Source organism: Parasteatoda tepidariorum, chromosome 11, assembly GCF_982258835.1.
Source record: "Parasteatoda tepidariorum strain Cologne lab strain chromosome 11, Ptep-v5.0, whole genome shotgun sequence".
Taxonomy (NCBI): Eukaryota; Metazoa; Arthropoda; class Arachnida; order Araneae; family Theridiidae; genus Parasteatoda; species Parasteatoda tepidariorum.
Window position 1 is genome coordinate 25028357 of NC_141765.1, and position 8981 is coordinate 25037337.

General features: G+C 23.8%; 1 long non-coding RNA gene across 3 annotated transcripts; it reads left to right on the forward strand.

Moving 5' to 3' along the window:
• Positions 1 to 2464: 2464 nt before the first annotated feature.
• LOC147801264 (uncharacterized) lies at positions 2465 to 8648 on the forward strand. Of its 3 annotated transcripts, none has more exons than XR_015430259.1 (4): positions 2465 to 2692; positions 4518 to 4575; positions 6146 to 6210; positions 8527 to 8648. It is a non-coding gene; the product is annotated as an uncharacterized LOC147801264 (long non-coding RNA). The 3 variants fall into 3 exon arrangements; XR_015430258.1 differs by having other exon boundaries at positions 2473 to 2692; positions 4514 to 4575; XR_015430260.1 differs by lacking the exon at positions 2465 to 2692 and adding an exon at positions 2707 to 2723.
• Positions 8649 to 8981: the final 333 nt, after the last annotated feature.

Consider the following 8981-nt stretch of genomic DNA (forward strand, 5'->3'; position numbering starts at 1 on the left):
GCCCGCGCGCAAATTCGTTTTTTTATTCTCTCAGAACTAGAGGTATTTGGCACAAACTGTTCTTAACAATGTTCTTAAAAGTTTTTTTTTCCTGAAAAGTCGATTAAAAATTATTTGCTTAATGTAAAATTATTATACTTTTATTTAAGTTCATTATATTAACTTGTTAATTTTGACAAAATAAAAAGGATAGCTGGATTTGAATGATAAATAACTGCTCTTAAAAAAATTACATTTTAGAAAGGCAGAGTGTGCGACACAATGAAAAGAATTTATAAATTAGAAGTAATTTTTTCTTGTTAACCGATCATATAAGAAACAATTCTTATTTCTCTTTATTCTACACATATTTTCAAATGTCGGTATAAAATGTCGAAGTTTTATATTTGGCAACACCTAGCCTTTTTCTATATAATATTTTTTTCTTTATTTTCATTATTTTTAATATTAAGTCAAGAGGGATATTATGAAAATCGCGCAAATGAAAACTTTTTCCACAACAATCAATAAATAATTATTAGTTAAAGAAAAAATGAAAAAAAAACTTTTAAATTGTAATAACTTTCAAACAAATAAGAGTTTCTAAAAGGAAATAAAGACTCTATGTTACGGTTAAAAACAAATTTGGCTCTTTCAGCATACCAAATTTAACTTCCGCAGCTGAATTCTTGCGGTCACAGAGCGGCCCGCATGTTATTTTTCTAACAAGTATAAGAGTAAAAATAATCTTGACTTAATTTTAGAATTATTTTTTAATTCCATTGTAATCTCCGTTCAATTTCCTACATATTAACGTAATTTGAAGTTTCTAAATCAAACAGTGTTTGATAAAATGTAACGTTAAGTTGAAAACCCCAAAACAGTGGCGGTATCAGTGACCTTTTCAGTTTTCTGACAGAGAAGGAAATTTATTCAGTTTTCTGACAGAGAAGGAAATTTATTAATATCTGCTCGTTTCACGTTAATTTAACAATGCAGTTTATTTTTCCAACTTCATATAAAAAGAATTTTCAGGAATGGTCAGTGTTAATGCTATTATTCTAGGTTCTCATGCGTTCGCACTTTTCGATTAGACCAATTTAATCGATTAGATTAACTTCAACAAGAGTCAGAATCAAGAATCAAGTTGAGTCTTGACCTGTGACTGTGAGTTTTTAATTTTCTGATGATTTTTTATTGATTTTCTTTTCGTAATTTGTTTATTCTTTTGAATGTATCTTGTTTTTCCTGGACCTCTATGCAAAACCATCGGGGTACTGAGGGAGATATTTTAAGCTTTTGCTTCTCCCTCAAATAGAAATGGTTTTGTTTTTAATGGCTACCGGGGCCGGTACCCCCTGAAGACGTCGGCTTCGGTGGTCATATTTTTATTTTATTTTATTTGTTTCCTGTACTGCGTGTATATAAGTGTGTTTCAAAGTATACATTTAAAATATAAACTAAATAAAACTGTTTGAAAACTAATAATGGATTTCTAAAATCAATGTTGTTGCTTAAACGTAAATAAAATAAAGTTTTAAAGTTAAAGTTACGATTTTTATGTTAAAGAATTTAAAAATCCTGAATTTTAATGCCATAGAAAGTATAAATATGCATAGCTAAATAGAATTTCATCGTATGAATATCATCTGTAAGAAAGTTAAAAGAACATCATTATCCTTATAAAGATAGTTAAAAGAAGTAAGTATTTAGTAGAAAAATAAAGTAACCTCAAATTTTTGCTTTAAGTATCCAAGGTAATGAATTTGTTGCAGTTGGTTATTTAGGATTTTAAATCTTTCTGATCATTAGCTTTCAACCAAAAATATAATTATTTTTTAGTAATGTAATTGAATGATATAAAAAAAACCAGTCGTCATGCATTCATTCATAAACAAAAACAAAAAAATTCTTAACTCGGGGAGTGATTTATAAAGACTTTTAGACGAAAATATATATATATATTTTTAAAAATTTATAATTTTGTAGTGCTAATATTATATTTTACACAGCCAGTTTGCTAATGTAAATAAATTTGCCCAATTAAAGTTATTTAATTATTTATAAAAAATATTTCATGAAAGTAGAACGTGTTTTTATGTACTAAAATTGTTAAAAAGCTGATGAAACCTAAAAAATGGTTTATTTACTTAAACGTCCTTAATTATGGAATCTTTACTGTTCATTATAAAGAAACGATATTCTAATTTACTACTCCGCAAATCAAAATATATATGTAAGTATTATTTCCCAGTTTATATGTATTAAAAATTTTTCTTACGAAAAGTACTCAAATGAATTTTGACTTCAATAATTTTTTAATTTAGTAAGCTTGCTTATCGCTAATAGTTAATAAAATATTTTAGTGCAGATTAATTTTTTATTATGAGGACCAGAAATTGTCTTAAAGAATTCAAAATAGATATTCATTACGGTTTGAAATCACCAGATAAGTATGTTTGAAGTCCTTGAACTAAAAAGAATGTGGGGAAGCACATTTTGTCCCCTACCCCCAATTCTAAGAAACATTCCTTTCAAGTACGGAAAAGCTGCTCAGTAGGTGGTCGTTGATTACTTGTATAGAACAAGCTAAAAGATTCATTTGGCGAAAAGGGTGTAAAAAGAAGGAGATAAACGTAGCCCCTAGTTTCTAAAGGTAGCCCCTAGTTTTCTTCTTTCTTCGAAAAATAGAAATGGCGCCACTTGAGAGCAAGTAAGTCACAAGTTTTTTCTCTTTAGTTCATGTAATTTAAAAAATTTTTTAACTTATTTATTAAATAGCTTTTTAAAATTAGTTTAATTCGCTTTGATTTTATTTGCTAAGTTTTTAGAAATTATGTTTTATAACTATAATACTTCAGTTGGCTATTTTATCTTATGCTTTCCTGTTGTTTAGTTTAAGCTGCTAGTTTAGTTTTAAAATGAATTAGACGATTTTTTTAATAAATAAAAGTTCAATTAACTCTATCTAATAAAAGAAAAATTTATGATTTCTTATGCATTAATTAAAAATGCTTCTTTCATTTTTCGGAAGCATTGATTAATTTAATAATTTACTTCATTTCGGTAGCCATATTTTTTCTCTGAAGGATTGTTAAAAAACATTATTTGAATTATCTAAACCGCGGGTGTCACTTATTGTTTCAAATAATAATTTTGATTAGATATAAGAAGAAATATTTTTTGAACCACCATAATATAAATAAATAAATAGTAAGAGTTTAAATTTTCTCATCTCTAATTAGTTACTTTATATTTAAATTATACTTTAATTTTGATATTTTTCTGCTTTGACTTTTTTAAATTAAAAAAAATAATAATAACGTTGGTAAACATGTAAAAATTGTTCCACTAAACACTTCCACTTTTAAAGTTTTTTTGAGTATTTTCAGAATATATTTTTAAACAATTTAAATATTTGTTTTGATACTCAATATAATATATTCTTTGTTCTAAATAAATAAATAACAAAATGACATATTAAATAGAAGGACAGTATTTCTAATTTTTATTTTGTTGTTTTTATACTTCTTTTGCATTTAATGAATTGCTGTAGAGGTATAAGAACATTTCAAATCTTTATATTAAGTTTAATTTTACGATTAAATTTGTTTTAAAATGAATTAATTCGTTATAAAATTATTATGTTGTAAAACTGAATTTGTTATAAAGCAAATTTAATTTAAAATTACGTTCAATTTTTTTGAATAGAAATTAGAATATTATTTCATGGTTATTATTTTTAAAATTTATTCATAAGTATAATAATATTTTCTGTATAATATTTTTTTTCATGAAATAAAACTTTTTGTATTAAATATTGTTGGTCCTCAATGCTATAAAGACGATTACTAATTCTTTTTTTCCAGTTATTGTGCAAAATCTATAATTTATCTCATGTAATTTATTTTCTTCTTAATTTACTATTTTGAGTTTTTAAATGGTTGTTAATTCTAAAATATACCTGTTCAGCCTTCACCTTTGACAATTTTGTGTTTAAGAAAGTGTATACATTTTCTACAAAAAAGAATTTTTATTAACTGTTTAATTAAAATTTATGATGATAACTGTGTAGTGGAAATATATAATCTAAAAATTGTTGGAAACTATTCCTCAAAAATTCAGGAAATTTTATTTTTAAAATTGAGAGGGAGCCCTAACTAACAAAAGCTTTATTTAGAATTTGTCTATTTATTTTAATTCTAATTTATCTATTTATTTTAATTCTAATTGGCTAAAAGACTAGTTCTTTTTCTAAATTAGAATCAAAAAAATTTTAAGAGAAAATTTGGTAAGGTAAAATTTGGTAAACATTCAACTTATCGTCAGTTACCAAAAATATAAATATTCGCTGTAATTTTAATATATGATCCTTCTCTTTCCTTTAAATCAAAATTAATTTCATTTAAATCAAAAAATTGTTTTTAACAAAAATTATAAAATTTAATTAGTTAGAAACAGTTTTGATTTTGTTGATTTTTAACTGTTTTTATGACGATCATACTCTAATTTATTCCTTTTCTTTTATGGAAAGACAGGGCGAACGATCCAAGAAATGCTAATCCAGCGATCAACAGCCATCAACAGCAAAATAAGGTAAGAACATAGTGAAACATTAAATATTAATATTTTTTTCAATTAAATCACATATTTTTGATTTGCAAAAGAATTTTGATTTTTTTAATTAATAATTATTGTGCTTATCAAAATTAAGTTCACTTTATGTATTTCTCTAACACAGTCTTTATTAATAACAAGTGTTTTTATTACTCAGAGCTCATTCTAGGCAGGGTAAACAGGGCGCAGCACCCTGTTGCCCTTTTAGTCAACAGAATCCACCCTGTTGCCTTTTTAGTCAAAAGAATCCACCCTGTTGCCCCTGATGTAATAGACTCTAAACCCTTTCTTTCCTCAATCCTTCTTTATTTTTTCTCCAAACTATACAATGGATTTCTTAAATTTTCAACTATTTTTATTTAGTTTGTCAGTGCTGTCAATACATAGATTTATATGGGAAAAGAGAAATAGCCATCACACCCCCTTGTTGCACTTATCTTAGAAAGTTTGCAGTTGCTTCCACTATCATTAAATCATAACTATTATTAATCAATTTAATTATTAAATCATAACTACAGACACTTAAAAACATACATTTATTATTTTATTAATATATGCAAGCATTTTAAATAAATTACTAAGTTAATTAGCTCAATAACTCGATATATATGTTAATTTATTAATAAAAATGAGTAAATATGATTGCTTTGCTTCTGTTAGTAAAGTAAAAAAAAATTCTTTCACTAATTGACAATGTTTTTTCATAGAACGTTAAAAGCCCATAGAAAGAAATTATTGCCCTTTTAGAATAATAATGCCCTTTTTTTAAACGTCTGCACCCTGCCCTTTTTTCTGCCTAGAATGAGCTCTGTATTACTCATATAAGCTTTTATATTTTTGCAATATTCTTATTTAATAATTTCTTAATAAGGTTTCGTAATAAATGAAAAATGCACTTTATGAATGTATAAATTAGGTGAAAAGATGTGCTGACAATTTTATATCATTACGATATTTTAGTATTTGTTTTCTCTGTTTTCATGCCTGTTATAACATTTTTTTATCGTTCTATTTTTTTAATTAGTTAGAAAACAAAATTTTAAAAGAAATTATTTTTACTGTTAAAATAACTACGTAAAGTTATGAATGAATAACGAAATATTTTTCGTTATTTTATTTGAAATGATAATATTATATAACATTTCATTTTTCCATAAGTTTCACCAGCATATAATATTCGTATTAAAGCAATTATTTTAGCAAATATTTTTTACTTAAAAAAATACATGAAAAAAATTAAAAACTTTGTCCACATTAAATTTGGGCTGAAAGGCTAAAAGTATTCCCCTACAAGCTCGTGCTAAGTTTTATTGAATTTACCAATTCACATTTAGTTCCTCTAACACACCACATGCTTAGAGTATAAACAAGATAAATGATAAACAATGAACTTATTGTCATATTCCATAACTGAAATAAAAATATTTACATTAATCTTCATACATGATTTTAGAAACAGTTTTTTTTTAATGTTTCGATTTTGTTGTTTTTGTTTTAACTAATTTTACAACTATCATATTCTAATTATAGTTTTTTTTTTCTTTCATAGGGAGTCAGGATGGAAGATCAACAATGAAGATAAAACTCAAAATTTAAAAATCAACAAAAAGGATGGTAAGAAATAAATTTATATTTTACCTTAGGTTACCATATGGTTGAAAAGAAACCAGTTTTTTTTGTTTAAACTGGGGGTTTTGTGTTTTTTTAAAACAATTTGTGGGACATTATTTTAAGCCAATTGAAATTAACCGAGCCAATTCAAGGTCTTTCATAGCAATTAACTATTCCTTTAACTATTAATTAATATTTTCAATAAACAACTAAAAATATCCACTCTTTTCTTTAAATATATTAACAAAATATCTAATAAAAAAGGAAAGAACTAAATATTTAAGTATGCAGCTTTATTTAGCAAGCAAAATAAACATTCAGCATTTAAATTTGATTTTAGTGATACCATAAAGAATGATTCTCTACCTTGCTTGCCCGTAATATAGAAATGCTATATTTCAATATTGTTTAATTAATGTTATTATTTAGATGTGTATAATTTATGATATTAGTATGTAATTAAATTTCATGGAACATAATTATTTTTTAATCCATTAACATAATATAAATTTTTATATATTTAAGGCAATATATCATATATATTTTATATGAATGATAATTAAAAAGTGTTTTCTTATATGGTGCATTATAATTATTTGATAAAAAAGATACAAAATTGATAAGGAAAGATATAATAAAAGTAAGTTTTTATACTAATAGTTTAATAATAAAGTATAAATTTTCTCTCCATTTATTTTAGCATAATAGTTTATTTAATAAGTTAAATAATATCCGAGTTCATAGTCCTGAAATTTCTGAATTCCTGATAAAGAAAAAAAAACAACTTTATTCTCATGTTTTTTTAGCTTTTTGCTCTGATTTCTGACAATGTCTGTGTTCAGAACATCACATATTCAACAAATACTAATGCAGTTCCTAAAACTATCAGTTTGAATAATCAAAAGATTTGTATTTCTGATGTAATATATATATATACATATATATATATAACTATATATAAATGCCAAGACACATATATTTACTTTGCCTTCCTTTCAAAATAATTGAAACTCCACTTAAAAGTAATTTATTAAGGATGTCACGAATTTAATTGCAGATTTTAAATAAATATTGGTATGAAATAATATTAAATAATTGATACTGGTTACAGAAGTACTATTAACATTTCCTAATTATCAATCTCAAACTGTTACGAATCGCTCATTAATAGAATTAAAAAAATTATTCAAGCTTTGTTTCTGGAATTAAAAAATTTATATTTAGAGCAAATTATACTTTTTTGTTAATTTTTTTTTACAGTTGACTGATAAATGTATAATGTACCAGCAATTTGGTTATTAATATAATGTCGCATTAAATAAAATTAAATATAACATGAATATTGTTAATAAATTGTTGGGTTTAAGAAAATCATTTAAAAAAAAAATTTTTTTTCTACGTTTACCATTCAAAACATTGAATGAATTGTTTTCATAACACTTAACATTGCTTTAAAATATTATTATAGCTACAATAGTTAACATTTCTAACTAAGATGGTTAAAATTATTTAATTATTACAAAACTAATTGAATAAATAGAATTATAATTATGTTTTTCATTCTCAATTTGCTAATGAATGTTAAAGTTTGTGATACTATTTTTCAATTAGATATCTAAAGCAGATTAAATTAGTTTAGATCAGATTGCATTGCTGAAAAAACTTTTTTAAATTACTTTGGGTAGAATAAGTCTTGATATCTATGAGCTACATATATATGAACTGCATTTAAATAATTAAAAAATGAAATGTGAATAATTTTAATAAGTTTGGCAGTTGATCTATTTAAAAAAATAATAATTTGCTTGCATATCCCTTTCACCATTTCTTAGTAAATAACCTTATTAATGGAAAAAAAAAAGACTTGAATTAAACATACTATAAATAATGTTTTTATTAGTTACATAGTATAAAAAGTATTTATAATTATAATAGTTAAATGATAAGTTTATTTAAGTAATTGATTTTTTTCAAATCTATTTCTTTAAATCAATACTTTTCTTAAGTATAATCATTAAAGGGATGTATGACTATAATAATTTACATACATATCTCTTTTATTATTTCTTAGTGAAATACTATCATTATCTCTGAAATCAGATCTTAGTTGTCTTTTTTAAATGCAACCTAAAGAATGCATATTTATTAACTAAATTCAATATCATATTTTTATAATTAAATTAATAATTTTTTGTAAAAATAATCAGCTTGTCTTAATCCATGGCTTTTAAAAAATCAGTTGATTTAAATCAATGATATTTTTTTTTCTGTGAACATTTAATATATCTATAGTAAAATAAATTGCTTTATTTTTTGCAGGAAAAAGGCTCATTGAAATAAAGCTTCTGGAATGGGATAAAGAAAATATATTTGTCCATATGTAAATAGTGTATACAGATGTATTGATTTGTTACAAGGAAATAAAACTCCTTCATGGTTTATTTTAAGCTTTATTGTTGTTAAAATTCCTGCTTTTATATATTTAAAATTACTAAAATGGTGTATTATTTACTAGTACAAAATATTTTTTTTTGAAAAAACTATTTATGATATATACTGTTTATCTAATATTTAATAAAATTAATGACTTGATGAATATACACAAAATTATAGGATAAATAAACTTTTGTGTGTAAGTTTCTATCAATAAAAGCTAGATGTAGGTTTTAAATATATAAGCATTATTTTAAAAACTTAAATAACTTATTTATTGAGTTGCATTGTGTTTTATTTTAGAATAAAAATTTGTACTTAATTTCCTCTATCTCAAAATG